The following is a 15,675-nucleotide window of genomic DNA, read 5'->3' on the forward strand; positions in this document are numbered from 1 at the left end:
ACTTGGGCAAACTCCAGGATACAGTGAGGGACAAGGAGGCCTTGTGTGCTGCAGTCCATGGGGTCACAAAGAGTTGGATGTGACTTAGCAACTGAATGACAACAACATGATGAAGTTCACATGTCTAGCAATTGAAGACAGCCACGTGAATGAGCCAACTTGGAAGCAGTTCTTACAGCTACAGCCAAGCCTTCAGACAACTACTTCCCAGGTCAATATCTTAAACGGACCTCATGAGAGGTCCTGAGCCAGAGCCACCTAACTAAGCCTATTCTAAATTCTTTACTGTGAGAAACAGTATGAGAACATAAATATTTGTTGTTAAAGCTGCTAAATTGGGGGATAACTTGTAACTGCTATAGAAAACTAGTACACATAGGTCTCAGTAAATTTGGCAAAAACAAGGATTATAAACTGATTGCTGATTGATAAAGTATATGCTCTTTCTATTACTTGTAGTGTCTCTCCAATCTTTATTTAAAAGCTCATTCATATATTGAAATTTTACATATATTAGCTCAGCTAACCCTAATAACAACTTTGAGAGACCAGTTTTATAACAATATACAAAAGAATAATTTTAACCAATAAAAGGTATGTTTTTTTTAACATTATATTGGAGTATAGTCAATTAACAGTGTTGTAATAGTTTCAAGTGGACAACAAAGGGACTCAGCCATCCTTATATATGTATCCATTCTCCCCAGACTCCCCTCCCATCCAGGCTGCCACATAACACTGAGTCCCCTGTGCTATACAATAGGACCTTGTTGGTTATCCATTTTAAATACAGCAGAGTGTACATGTCGATTTCCAATTCATGTTCCCCCATTCTCTCCCCTGGACAACTATAAGTTCATTCTCTTAAGTCTGTGACTCTGTCTCTGTTTTGTAAATAAGTCCATTTAAAAGATATGATTTTGATATTATAAAGCTCTTCCTCTAAAAAATACTCCAATCTGCCTACTTCTCTCCATCTCATTATGACTACCCTCATCTTTGCCACCATTATCTCTGGCCTGGACAACCTTATGGCCTAACTGGTTCCTTGCTTCCTTGGAGTTTTATTGCCAAATCTGCATTTCATGTAGCAGGAAGAATGAACTTTTAAAATGTGAATCAAACCACAGTACTCTCCTACTTAAAAATCCCTCCTTAACTTTGTGTAACTCCTCTTACTAGTTACTTAATATATCTAAAGCAGAGTGAATGGTACTAATCATATAGTCACTCAATTGGTGGCATCACGTTGAAACTATAATACAATACACACCACATGATCACCTTCACTTCTTTTAACTTCCCCACACTGGTCTTTTTCTATCAGTCTGGTCTTGGAGTTGTAATTTACAAGCCAAGGAAGAATATGATCTCAAGGGAATAAAAGATAAACTCATAGGTTAAAAAAGTTATGGAATAGCTGAATAATATAAGCACTAAGAAATAAAAATGGGACACTGAAGATTTTAGATTATAGGTAAGAATAAAATTAAAGCTTATCAAACAACTCTAATAAAACATCCACACTATATCTGTAAATAAGATAAGCAAGTTTGACTTTACTTACACCCCTAGTTTCTCTAACCAGATTACATTAACCACAGATATCTAGGCAAATTCATCTCTCTGATCTGTCTTTATTCTGTCACACAATGTCACAAATTATCTCTCCTACTGAATTGGTACTGACTTTAGATAGCTGTGTATTAAAAGGGGCCACACACACCACTGCACCAGGCTCAGCATTCAGACACTGCAGTTGTATTAACCATGATTCTGCCTCTGCTGGCAACTACCTCTTATTGTGCTTGCTAAGACTCAGTGCCCTCCTTTGTCTCTTCCTTTTTCTGCTCCTCTCTGCTTCTCTTGAAGTTTCTTTCTCAATCCTATGTATTAAGTAGGAGTATGTCAAGGCTGTATATTGTCACCCTGCTTATTTAACTTAGAGTACATCATGAGAAACACTGGTCTGAATGAAAGACAAGCTGGAATCAAGATTGCCGGGAGAAATATCAATAACCTCAGATATGCAGATGACACCACCCTTATGGCACAAAGTGAAGAAGAACTAAAAAGCCTCTTGACGAAAGTGAAAGAGGAGAGTGAAAAAGTTGGCTTAAAGTTCAACATTCAGAAAACTAAGATCATGGCATCCAGTCCCATCACTTCAGGGCAAATAGATGGGGAAACAATGGAAACAGTGACAGACTTTATTTTGGGGGGCTCCAAAATCACTACAGATGGTGACTGCATCCATGAAATTAAAAGACGCTTACTCCTTGGAAGGAAAGTTATGATCAACCTAGATAGCATATTAAAAAGCAGAGACGTTACTTTGCCAACAAAGGTTTGTCTAGTCAAGGCTATGGTTTTCCCAGTGGTCATGTATGGATGTGAGAGTTGGACTATAAAGAAAGCTGAGCACCAAAGAATTGATGCTTTTGAACTGTGGTGTTGGAGAAGACTCTTGAGAGTCCCTTGGACTTCAAGGAGATCCAACCAGTCTATCCTAAAGGAGACCAGTCCTGAGTGTTCATTGGAAGGACTGATGCTGAAGCTGAAACTCCAATACTTGGGCTAGCTGATGCAAAGAGCTGACTCATTTGAAAAGACTCTGATGCTGGGAAAGATTGAAAGCAGGAGAAAAAGGGGATGACAGAGGATGAGATGGTTGGACGGCATCACTGACTCAATGGACATGAGTTTGGGTAAACTCCAGGAGTTGACAATGGACAGGGAGGCCTGGCGTGCTGCAGTCTGTGGGGTCACAAAGATTTAGACATGACTGAGCAAATAAACTGAACTGAATACCACATTTGACCCTGGTTCTCTCTGTTCTCTGCACAACTTCTCCTTCCTTACTTTTGTTCAACGTGGAAAAACAATTTATTTCTCTCCAAAATCCTATGTTTTCCTGATAATGGCACCAGAAGACAATTACCCCAAGAAATCCTATGAATATAGGATTCTTGAGACTATCATTGTGAATTGTCTTCATTCTTTAGTGTCCTCAGCTATAGCTATATAGTAGGAGGGAAAATAAATTGTAAACTTGCCTCCTCCTACTTAGATTTTCTATTTTCATACCTCATAGGACAAAGAGACAAAATCACCCTTGAAAGTCTCTTAGGAGCCCCCCATCGAAAACTAGTATTACATCTTACAATAAACCAATCATAGCTTTTCTTTCAGGGCTGGACTCCATTACTCTTTTTGGCTTAACACCTGATGAAAGACTTAGCTTGTGTTTAGAGTCTAAATTGTATTAATAAATAATTATCCTTAGACATTAGAATCACAATCTCTCTGTAAGATCTTGTGCTATTAGAGGCATGAAAGAACTGAGAACACCTAGGAAGAACAGCAGCTTAACACCTCCCATTACACTCTGGATTATAGACACCCTGAGTAGAAGGGTGAAATTGCTCCTATAATTTAAATTTCACTCCTTACTTCCTCTCTCTCCTGCTTCCTGTTAATAAATTTACCTTAAATCCACAAGTGATGTGACCATAGAACATACATGTAAGGCCATTATCTGTCCCACCAAATGACAACTGCCTTGAAATAGGAGCAAACACCCCTCCTTGCTTTTAGCTCTAATGAGACCCTATGTGGTACTTACTCGAGGTTATAAGGAGTGAGTACCAAGTGAGAAACACAAATACAGAATGAATATCAGTATCATATTACAGGGCACATTGAAACAATATGTGTGATTTCAAATGCTACGGTCATCCTATACACAAAGAGCTTGAATAATTAGAGTCTCTACTCTTTGGGAGTTCATAAACTACAATAAATTAAGAGCTGCAGATAAAAGCATTAATGTGGTAAGACAGTGTAACCAAAATAATATATCAAGCACATAACTAAAATTTTAAAGTTAAGATGTATGGATCCAGTTTTCCTTTGGGTAGTAAGAAAGGAGATATTCACACGGTATAGCATTTTGCTTAGGTTCTATCCTTACAAATTGCATAATTACTCTTGCTCAGCCACTCAAGAAATGTGAAATTTATATTTACACCCTTTATATATTACTTAGTAGATTTTTAGGCACAAACTTTTTGTTTTTCACAACTCCAAACCTATGTATAAAAATAAAAGTTAGATAAGCTTCCAACCTGGTAGTTTTAGCAACCTTCACCTTCTCCTTGGAAGGAAAGCAATTAGGTGCTAATTGGATGGTTAGAAGGAAAACCTGCTGATTTCAAGGCAAACTGGATATGTCAGGTTAGAAAAAGAATGATTGTTCTCATTGATTTAACTTGGACACCTGGTAAGTTCTTTAGATGACCCCTTACCAGTCTCAGAAAAGCACAATATGGACTCAAAATGACCAACCAGATATACAGAATTACGATCATTTCATTTTCTGCCAATAGTTTTGTAGAAACTACAAGCATAGACAATTAAAGGTTTTATTGCTGACAGATGGGCATGCACGCTGGGAAGGCATATAGCTGGCCAACTCAAAGCGGATGAACAATTCCTGATTTTCATAACACCGCACTTGAAGACACAGCATATTTCATGCCTGAGCAATAAGGACAAGGAAATAGGAAAGACTCCTTTCTAAAATTTTCCAGATAGTTAAATGTGAAGTGTCTAGAGAATTTCCACTTAGAGTTAGCTTGACTGTGCTTGGCATGCCTCCTACTAAGATTCATTATCCCACTCCGTTTCAGGTGCCTCAGGGAGGTGGGGAGAAAGGCTATATCTACATGGTCTTGATCTCTGCTATCTGTTAATCCAGCCTAACGATGGCAGAAGCTGAGTTACATTCTTTCTCCTCTAGGGCTATTTATATTTAACACAAGGCACAAGCGATGGTTCCCAAACCCTGGTCTAGGAAACATTCAAATACAGTTTCTTTCCACCACACTGCAGTTATGATTCAGTGTGTCAGGTGGATGGGGCAGAGGGCCTGCCAGAAAACTGTATTTTAACTGGTATTCCCAGTAAAAACACTCCCACTTATGAATCAGTACTTAGGAAATCAAAAAGCAACAGAATCCAAAGTAATAAATCTCTAATAATGCATTTAACATATGTGCAATGAAAACAAAAATTTTGGAGGAACAATCACACATTAGCAGCTACCTATCTTCCCTTACAGGAAACCTAACCAGGTTGAGCTATTTTAAATTTTCATCTAGCCAATATCTGAATGTAAAAAAATTGGACTAAATGACTTTTCCATCCCTGCTTCAAGGATTATATGCAGTGATGAGCTGGTAAAAGTTTAACAACCATATATCTGGGAAAAGATGCAGTGTGTGGGTCTATACATGCTTATTATAAATTTTGCTAGTTAAGAGACAGGCAACACAATTTTGGGCTTCTCTGGTGGTTCAGTGGTAAAGAATCCACCTGCCAATGCAGGAGATGCAAGTTCGATCCCTAGGTCAGGAAGATCCCCTGGAGAAGGAAACAGCAACTCATTCCAGTAATCTTACCTGGAAAATTGCATGGACGGAGGAGCTTGAAGGGCTACAGTCCATGGGTTTATAAAAGAGCCAGACACAACTTAGCGACTAAATAACAATCATAATGCACAATTTACAAATAAAAACAAAATATATAATATTCTTTATCGTAAATTCCAATACCCAAAACTTCAGTGTGATGTTGCTTTTTGAATATCCACTACCAGTTTTTACAATTCTATTGCCAGCCAAAGTGTCACAATGAGACTATGAATATATGCTTGATTATTATCCAATTCAGCCAAGAATTTCCTCATATCATTAATACAAGAGTGTAGTTGTAGCACAAAAGTTGATTTGTAACTTTGTTTACATGAAGTTGATTTATAATTTTCTTTACATTATGGGTGTTCCTGGTGGCTCAGCTGATAAAGAATCCACCTGCAATGCAGAAGACCTGGGTTCACATTGTTCATCGCAGCACTGTTTATAATAGCCAGGACATGGAAGCAACCTAGATGTCCATCAGCAGATGAATGGATAAGAAAGCTGTGGTACATATACACAATGGAGTATTACTCAGCCATTAAAAAGAATACATTTGAATCAGTTCTAATGAGGTGGATGAAACTGGAGCCTATTATACAGAGTGAAGTAAGCCAGAAGGAAAAACACCAATACAGTGTACTAACGCATATATATGGAATTTAGAAAGATGATAACAATAACCCTGTGTACGAGACAGCAAAAGTGACACTGATGTGTGGAACAGTCTTATGGAATCTGTGGGAGAGGGAGAGGGTGGGAAGATTTGGGAGAATGGCATTGAAACATGTAAAATATCATGTATGAAACGAGATGCCAGTCCAGGTTCAATGCACGATACTGGATGCTTGGGGCTAGTGCACTGGGACGACCCAGAGGGATGGTATGGGGAGGGAGGAGGGAGGAGGGTTCAGGATGGGGAGCACATGTATACCTGTGATGGATTCATTTTGATATTTGGCAAAACTAATACAATTATGTAAAGTTTAAAAATAAAATAAAAAATTAAAAAAAAAAAAAGAAGACCTGGGTTCAATCCCTGGGTTGGGAAGATCCCCTGAAGAAGGGAAAGGCTACCCACTCCAGTACTCTGACCTGGAGAATTCCATGGACTATACAGTCGATGGAGTCACAAAGAGTTGGACACAACTGAGTGATTTTCACTTTCACTTTACATTAAGGGATAAGATTAAAGTGAAATAAGAAAGGCCAACATAGGAACTTCACTCATCGATGTTGAGAGTACCTTCTTGGCTAAACTGGAAATAGTTTGTGAATACTAGGAGAAAATTTCCTCATTATTTAATGCTATTCACAATTTAATAACTACAGGCATGAAACACTTTATTTAATCAGCATTAACATTTTCTCCATAAGTTTTAAAACTGAAACAGTCAACAAGACTAAATCACATCCCAATCTGCACTATTTGCTGATTTCTGTGGCCTAAAGACTCCCACTTGATCAGTTTCAAGCTACCAACATGACATCACTGAGGCCCAAGTTTTGAAGAGATGTGCAGTAGTCTCTTCCACCAGGCAAATGATACATATAACCTCAAAAACAGAGTTAATGATTAAAGGTAATAAAATAATTAGATATTAATGAGTTTTGAATATTGAATACTTTTGTTTCAATATGAATTAGTTATATAATATATGTGACAATATGTTTATATAATTTAATTTTTTATAATGACTGTGTTTAACAACTGGTTAACAAAATTCCTGAAAACTTAACAATTGACTATCACAAACCAGTTAGAATCACTGTTATATATGTGCTTACAATACACAGGTGAGAAGAGGAAAGGCAAAATAAGTTAGGCAACCCTTGGGGAAGGGAAGGCAACCCTTGACAGAGGAAAAATAGAGGAGAGAGACAATGTGGATAAAAATGGAGAAAAACTTCCTTATCTCTCTGCAACCTGCATTCTCAAATACCCCTATTTCTTAATTATGTTGGCAGCAAATCACCAGCAGAACAGGAAAAAATCAACTAATTAATGGTGTGCCATGGGGTCACAAGAGTCCGACACGACTGAAGGGACTTAGCAGCAGTAGCAGCAGCAGCATGGTCATTGGCCATAACCTTCTCTAAAAGCTATGGGCCAATGATTTTCAACCACGTTGCCTGTGAGGCTCAGTTATGATTCTGTATGTGTGTGTGTGCGTGTGTGTATGTATCAAGACCACTCAAACCAGAATTTCCTAAGGTGACTGTACATTTCAAATTACTCTGAAATTTTAACCTGGAAGATTCAGCATTTAATTGTGTCTATGATTTACACTGGAGAGTCTGTTTCTGAAATCTCATCTTGAAACTAGGTAACTACCACATCGATTTCATTAAATAAATGAAATAATCTATTTCTGTGTTTAAATAGGAAACTAGATTGCACCAAATTCTTTTTAGAATCACCATTAATAAAAAGAAACATCTCATTTAAAAAATTCCTTGAAATTTTTTCCTGATAACTAGTCATAAATTCCTCACAAGTGAAAAGTTTATAGTCACAAGTCTGTTGTTTTTCTATATTTTCAAAATTGAAAGATGAAGAATAAAGACATTGATCTGACTGACAAGATCATGACAGGGACAGAAAGAGTATTTTTTAGGACATATTTTCAAAATTGTGTACATGGAATGATATTTCCAACTTAGAAAATCCCATTATTTTAAGTGGCATTTACAAGATCACATTTTGAATGCCTTTGAAATTTTAACCTAGAATATTCAAATTTGATGGTGTCTATTTGACTTAAGCTCACATTAAATAACTTACTGTTTTTTACAAGTCACTATTTCAACTCACAAGTGCTTTGAAGTTAAATAACCATCTAATATTTTTAAGCTTTTAATCAATTTTAACATTATTATCAACTTAAGTAAAAGTTATTTTATAGCAAAAACCAAAACTATTTCTGAAAAACTTTATGTAATTAAAACAGTATAAAAAAAGAGATTAAAAAGGATTACAATCTGAACTTGGAGATATTAGTAATCATTGATGCTTTCATGCTTTGCATTATAATAAAAACATCACATCAGAACATTTATATTCATGATACAAGTTGCTAACCTAGAATGTTTTTACATTTTAACCATTTTTCGAGTTGGTAGTCTCTCATTAGGAGGTCAGTAGTCTCCTGATAATTTATTGGCAGTTTTGCGGGAGCTGCTCCCTGGTTTCCATTTTCTACATTTACATATGGCTTTTCCTGTCACCCCCACGTCTAACAGTGATGGTGTCAGTGCTGGGGACACTGTCTCCAAGAGCATGAATCATTTGGGATGATAATCACTTAAAGTTAGCCGCACAACTACAAGGCAATCTGACCACCAGATTAGGGTTCAATTATCCATTTGCCCCTGAATTCAGTTCAATTCAGTTCAGTCACTCAGTTGTGTCTGACTCCTTGTGACCCCATGGACTGATCATCGTCACCAACTCCCGGAGTTTACTCAAATTCAAGTCCATCTAGTCGGTGATGCCATCCAACCATCTCATCCTCTGTCGTCCCCTTCTCCTCCTGCCTTCAATCTTTCCTGATTGAAATAACACCCAGTTTTTCAGACGCAATGATTAATTAATCATTATGCACCAGGGCATATGCAGAAAATAGTGGATACAAATCATAAAATGTCACTATCTATCCACAGTTACCAACTTACCGATTATCATTTCATTTTTGTTCATTCATTTCCATCTGTTTATTCCTTACAAACCCTTCTAGTCAATACATTAGTCAGATACCACCTAACCTTTGATCCCCTGGAGAAGGGAAAGGCTACCCACTCCAGTATTCTGGCCTAGAGAATTGCATGGACTATATAGCCCATGGGGTTGCAAGGAGTCGAAAACAACTGAGCAACTTTTATTTTCACTTTCTTTCACTTTGGTACTTACTATAGTTCCCTTTAAACTAAAATTCTAAAGTAGTTTTTCAAATGTTGAGTTTTTATCTTTACCAATGTAAAATTGTAAAACCTTCCTTATCCATTCATTGCATCAAAATCTTGATTTCTCTAGATACTAAATCATTAATCTTTTTTGAATATATTGATATTTCAAGATCAAAGCTTCCATTTTAACAAATTTACATGGCAACCAATAATAAATCCTAAGACGCACACCTTTTTGGATCATGACCTGACTAAATCTTTTGTCTGAAGCTGGTGCTACAATACTTCTATATTTGGAAACAAAGAACATATTTAGGGGATTATATTTAGACAAGGACAGTAAAAAATCTTTCTTTTACATAATTTTCCTTTTTCTGAGCACATGCAGTATATTTATAGCTCTGCGGGTTAACAGAAAACATGGATGTTATTATACATGCTGCTTTGTTCCTCTGGCTTTCTTCAAAACATCTAAGACAAGAGCCTCTCAGAATTTTCTGTAACAGAACTTTGCTGCCACCAACTGAGCACATTCACCCAATGCAAGGGGATGCTTTTTTACAAAGCAATGCTGGAAAGGAAGATGACGGGAATCTCACACATTCTCTTGGCCCAGATCCCAGACACTAACCAGAACTCCATTTCTAATCCATTTCTAATTAGGAATGCCGCCAGAACAATGGCAGCCCTCCCCTCACAGTCCTAAACTGATTTATATTAATATAAAACTCCTCCTTAATTTGTAATCAAAGGGAACTTGTTTTAGTCATACAAACAAGCATAAATCAAAGGCTTGTCCCAGGAATGTCATGTCATGAAATAGTGATGCTGAACTGATCAATGAACGAGACTAAGGTGGTTACCAGATCAGAAAGGCAAACCCTTCTCATCTCATTGTCACTAACAAATTCTTATTAAAAAGGCGGCAAAGTCTCCACTGTGCTGTGCTGTGCAAAGTCACTTCAGTCGTATCTGACTCTTTGAGACCCTATGGACCATAGCCCACCAGGCTCCTCTGTCCATGGGATTTTCCAGGCATGAATACTGGAGTGGGTTGCTATGCCCTCCTCCAATGGATCTTCCCTACCCAGGGATCTAGCCAACATCTCTTACATATCCTGCATCGGCAGGCGGGTTCTTTACCACTGGTGCCAAAGTGTCCACAGATGTCTCTAATTTCTTCTCTCTGGGCCAAATCCATATGTTTTAGGGATAAGATATCAGTCAGTTGGGGCTTCCATAGTAATTCAGATGGTAAAGAATCCACCTGAAATGCAGGAGACCTGGGTTTGATCCCCGGGTTGAGAAGATCCCCTGGAGAAGGGCACGGCAACCCACTCCAGTATTCTTGCCTGGAAAATCCTATGGACAGAGGAGCCTGACAGGCTACAGTCCATAGAGTTGCAGAGAGTCGGACACGACTGAACCAGCTTAGCGCGCGCGCGCACACACACACACACACACACACACACACACACACACACCAGTTACTTGAGTGGCCCTAGACCTTAGCAATACATCAGAAGCACCTGGTAAGATACAAACTGCAACACCCCCAGAACTACCAATCAGAACCTCCTAGAAGAGTCTTTGGGCACAGAAGATCCTAGTTCACAGCCAAAGCTGAGGATCACCAGGTGAGTAAATCCTATTTTCTCTTTTTTTTTTTTGGAAGAGGGAGCAGGCTCAAAAGAGTAAAAGTAATGCACCAAATTGTGTGCCCAGGCCCTCAAGGAGAACCCTGAGAAGACCTGGAGCTCTGGGTTTAGACAGTGTGGTACCAGCTCACTGAAGAGACTTAATCTGCGTGGAAACACCTCCAGCATGTTGACCTTTGCCATCCTGCTTTGTTTTCTTGAACAATTCAGCACCAGCAAATGAAAATGCTGTGAGGGTCAAAAAAACAGTCGTTTGAAGGCAGATAATAAGGAAAATAACTCCAGTTTATTTTATTTCATACCTGCCCCGTTTAGCCTGAAATTTTTTGCCTTAAACCTTATAAGAACTGAAAATATCTTTACTGTGTGTCGAATACAACCTATTTTGGTAGTTCCCATGACACCAATATTTTTATCTGAATAGACAGTCATCTATGTGCTTTAAATAAATGTTTCACATAAAGTATTTTAAGTAAAGTTAATATATATTTGAAGATTTTCATGTGTTTGGCTTAGTATTTATAGTATAAAAAGGAAACAATTTAAAACAGAATACAATGATATTTGCTCCTACAGTTTTGTAATTTTTTTTAACCTCCCTCTTGGGAAGCTTTATTTTAGGCTTCTTTTAGTGTCTTGTAAAAAGATTCATCTGCCACCATAATGAAAGGGAGTTCATATTTTATTTCTCCTACTTCTTAGATGCCCCCTGCACTCTACCAGCCCTGTTGCCATTCATCCCTAGCCCTACCTCAATAACTTTGCTTCAAGTCTAACCCTGGTTCATCTACTCTCTTGCCTAGAGATGATTTTAACCTACTCTCCTAGCAAGCACCCAAGAATCCTTGAAATTAAATGGACACTACTGCTCCCACCTGATTGAGATGGCTCTATTCTCTTTTTTAAATTAATTTTTATTGGAGTATAGCTGCTTTACAATGTTGTGTTGGCTTCTACTGCACAGCAAAATGAACCAACCATACATATATCCCCTCCCTTTTGGTGACCTGAATGAGATGGCGCTATTTGTGATGATAAGATGGCTCTGTTCTTGGTAATAAGAAGAAAAATGTGATTCTTCCTACTAGGGCCTTCAAGCTGACACTGCAAGGATTAGAACTGCATTCTACCAAAAAAAAAAAGAAGAAGAAGATGAAGAAGCACAGTGAAATAAACATTGAGTTGTACTCATCTAGACAACAGAGATTCCTATTTTGGGAAATACGATCACCAATTTATGGAGGCAGGAGTGGGTGAGAGAGAAGCAAATAAAAAGGAGGCTGGTGGTAGAAGTGACTTAACTCCATTATGAGTGAGAGCTATAAATCTATACAAGGCAAGACTCCTCATCAAAAATCTAATAGGAGGAAGGGACGAGGCACCTCCTGGGGGTAACTAACCCTAAGGAATGAAGTGGCCAGGCAGACAAACTGCTTTCAGTTAACAAAGCTTCAGCTGTTGAAAGGGAATAGGGATACAAGCAACCCTGCCTTGGCACACACATGGAAAAGAATAGAGCTAAAAGTGAAAACATATTGTATTTCTGTATCTTAACAGAATACAGAATGGCTTCTGGAATTGTGAGCACACTTGAAAACACAAGTGATTTGGGCCCCTAAAGGACTTCAAAATATCAGTGGAAGGCAGAGAAACCCAAAAGATGTGGTTTAACTGAATGCCATATGACAGATCAAAAGAAAGGTCAAACCAAAAAAGGAAAGAAAAAAAGATGGGGTCATACAGTCATTGGAAGGACTAGCTCCCTCAGGAGTACACACAAAATATTTCTATTTTCTATACAAAAGATTCCCATTAGTAAGTTAGAAGTCATTTTACAGGGGAATGAAGGTGCTGAAAAAATAGATCAACTGGGTTTCAGGCACAGTGATAGAAATGAGTGGGATCCACCCACAAGATGTTTCACTTCACTTCCCACCTGGGAACATATTGTATCTCCTGGAAATACAACAATATGCCTTCTCCTTGGTCCTGATATGTCCTTATTATCACAAGCTAAAAGTTCCCATAAGAAATATTTAATCAGGAGGCAGGAAGGAGATATCTTGGCGAATTATTGCCATAAAGAATAAATAACTTTGAACCTAATCTACTGTATGGGTTTCCCCGTGGCTCAGAAGGGCTCCAAAATCACTGCAGATGGTGACTGCTGCCATGAAATTAAGAGATGCTTGTTCCTTGGAAGAAAAGCTGTGACCAACAGCATATTAGAAAATAGAGACATTACTCTGCCAACAAAGGTCTGTCTAGTCAAAGCTATGGATTTTCCAGTAGTCATGTATGAATGTGAGAGTTGGACTATAAAGAAAGCTGAGCACCAAGTAATTGATGCTTTCGAACTGTGGTGTTAGAGAAAACTCTTGAGGGTCCCTTGGACAGCAAGGAGACCAAACCAGTCAATCCTAAAGGAAACCAACCCTGAATATTAATTGGAAGGATGGATGCTGAAGCAGAAACTCCAAAACTCTGGCCACCTGATGCGAAGAACTGACTCCCTGGAAAAGACCCTGATGCTGGGAAAGATTGAAGGTAGGAGGAGAAGGGAATGACAGAGGATGAGATTGGTTGGATGGCATCACCAGCTCAATGGACATGAGTTTGAGCAGGCTCTGGGAGTTGTTGATGGACAGGGAAGCCTGGCATGCTGCAGTCCACGGGGTCGAAAAGATTCAGACATGACTGATTGAACTGAAACTGAATCTATTGTATATGTCACATATTGTCCTCCAACTAATTAAACAACACCAAAATAGTCCCATCTAATAAGCCCACTCTTACAAGAGTATTTTTGCAGCTAACTTATTCCAGTAGAGCCAATAATATAGATTTTTATAAAAATTCAGTCTCTTCAAAGCTCAAACTGAAGTTCTCTTATATCAAGGTAATACTTGACCTTGAATATTTTCAGGCTGAAGTAAAATCTTTGATGCTTTAAGGTATAAAAATCCAGAGTTCACAACCAAAAACTTATCTAAGTTCTTAAAGTTGTGAAACTCCTCCATTTTATATTAAAAAAAAAAAAAGTGTGGTTCTTCCCACTGGGCTTTTGAGCTGACACTGCAAAGATTAGAATCATCCTTCCAAAAAAAAAAGAAAAGCAGAGAGAAACAAATATTTAGCTGTGCTCATCTAGACGGTAAATGACCGTATGTAACATCCGCCCTGACTCCGCAGGGTCCCCTGAGTCCCATAGCAGTATACTTGGCCAATAGCAGTCCACTTCAAGTGGGTTTTGACGGGTCTGTGGGGCCCACCACTGCTAGCTCTCCTAGCCAGCTGCCATTAGGTACTGTGTGGGAGGGTTATCCACTACAAATTGCTGTATCATTGTACCAGGGCACTTTATTACTAGAAAAATTCTCACACATATTTGCTCTGGAAAGAAAGTTTAATAAAAGTGCCAAACTTCCACTGATGTTGTCCCCATGACCAACTCATATGGTCCCTATGACCCAACCTTAAGGTAAAGTGGGAAAGTCTAGAGAAGAAGAAACATATAAGCACGAAAATTTTTAAAATAATACGTCAGCTTTGTTAACTAAAATATTTTGATTAGCCAATTAATTATCAAAGTTTCAAGAATTTTGTGGAAACTTCTAACAGGATTTCACTATAATCTAAAACTAACTCATAGACCTGGTGGCATAGGAATACTACAGAAATAAAGGCTATGAAACCCAAACTCAAGGCATCCCCACTCCAGTGATTATCAATAATTCACTGTAACATCAAGTCTACATTAAGTTACATGGAACACACACCAAGTACTTAAGCAACATGGCTGCAGAGGAGGGGGTGGCCCTGCCACACATTCATTGACGCATTCCTATTATTGTAAGGCATCAACAACCCCATTGCCAGAGATGTACCCCAGTGCAAAACTGTGGACCCAAACATTTAGTTAAATCATATAGATCTTTATAAACATATTGTACCTTGGCTCATTAGTGCTGAATGATGAGCTAAACTTTGTTGTGTAAAAACAGTACACTCACCTCTGCTGGGAAATTTGAGTACTCCAGGAAATCCTCAGTACCCAAAACTCCCTCTCTCGTTGTAAAAAACTTCAACCTCTGAAATTTCACATCTGGGAACTCATCCTAAATCCAATTTTTAAGTGGGAAATATTTCCTAAAAGTTTACATATTATCCTACACTGAAAAGATAATCATTTGGGAGAACTGAGTTCTTTGGTTGGAATACGAGACACCATAGCCTAAAAGAGGAAAGACAGTTATAAAAGGGAGAACAACCAAAGAAACAACAAGTGGAACACTTGAGGAGAACTTGTCTACTTTCCAGGTTGACCAGTTGCTCAATCCACAGAGGAACTCTTGCAGACCAGTATAGTCTTTCTATCACAACAGTGGCAGAAAACAGAAAAAAAAAAAAGGCAGAAGAGATGAGGTAAAACCATGGGAAAACCAAGTCATGGCAGATACTGTTTCACAAGAAGTCCCCACTATGGAAGGCAAAAAGCTATAAGTAGAAAGGGGGCAAGTCACATTGCATCTCTGAGCCTCAGTTTCCTGATATGTAATACATTGGAAATATACCAACTATAGCCTACTTTGATCCTGCGTGTGAGCTGTCTCATCATTCATGTTCAACTCTTT

The 15,675-nt window shown here is 38.3% G+C and overlaps 1 long non-coding RNA gene across 1 annotated transcript in view; it reads right to left on the reverse strand.

Annotated features, from left to right (window-relative positions):
- Positions 1-15,675, reverse strand: part of LOC139178235 (uncharacterized) — a 458,013-nt gene that overhangs the window by 219,411 nt on the left and 222,927 nt on the right. The gene's annotated exons all lie outside the window — the stretch shown is intronic.

The sequence above is a fragment of the Bos indicus genome, chromosome 21, assembly GCF_029378745.1.
Source record: "Bos indicus isolate NIAB-ARS_2022 breed Sahiwal x Tharparkar chromosome 21, NIAB-ARS_B.indTharparkar_mat_pri_1.0, whole genome shotgun sequence".
In the NCBI taxonomy this organism is placed as follows: Eukaryota; Metazoa; Chordata; class Mammalia; order Artiodactyla; family Bovidae; genus Bos; species Bos indicus.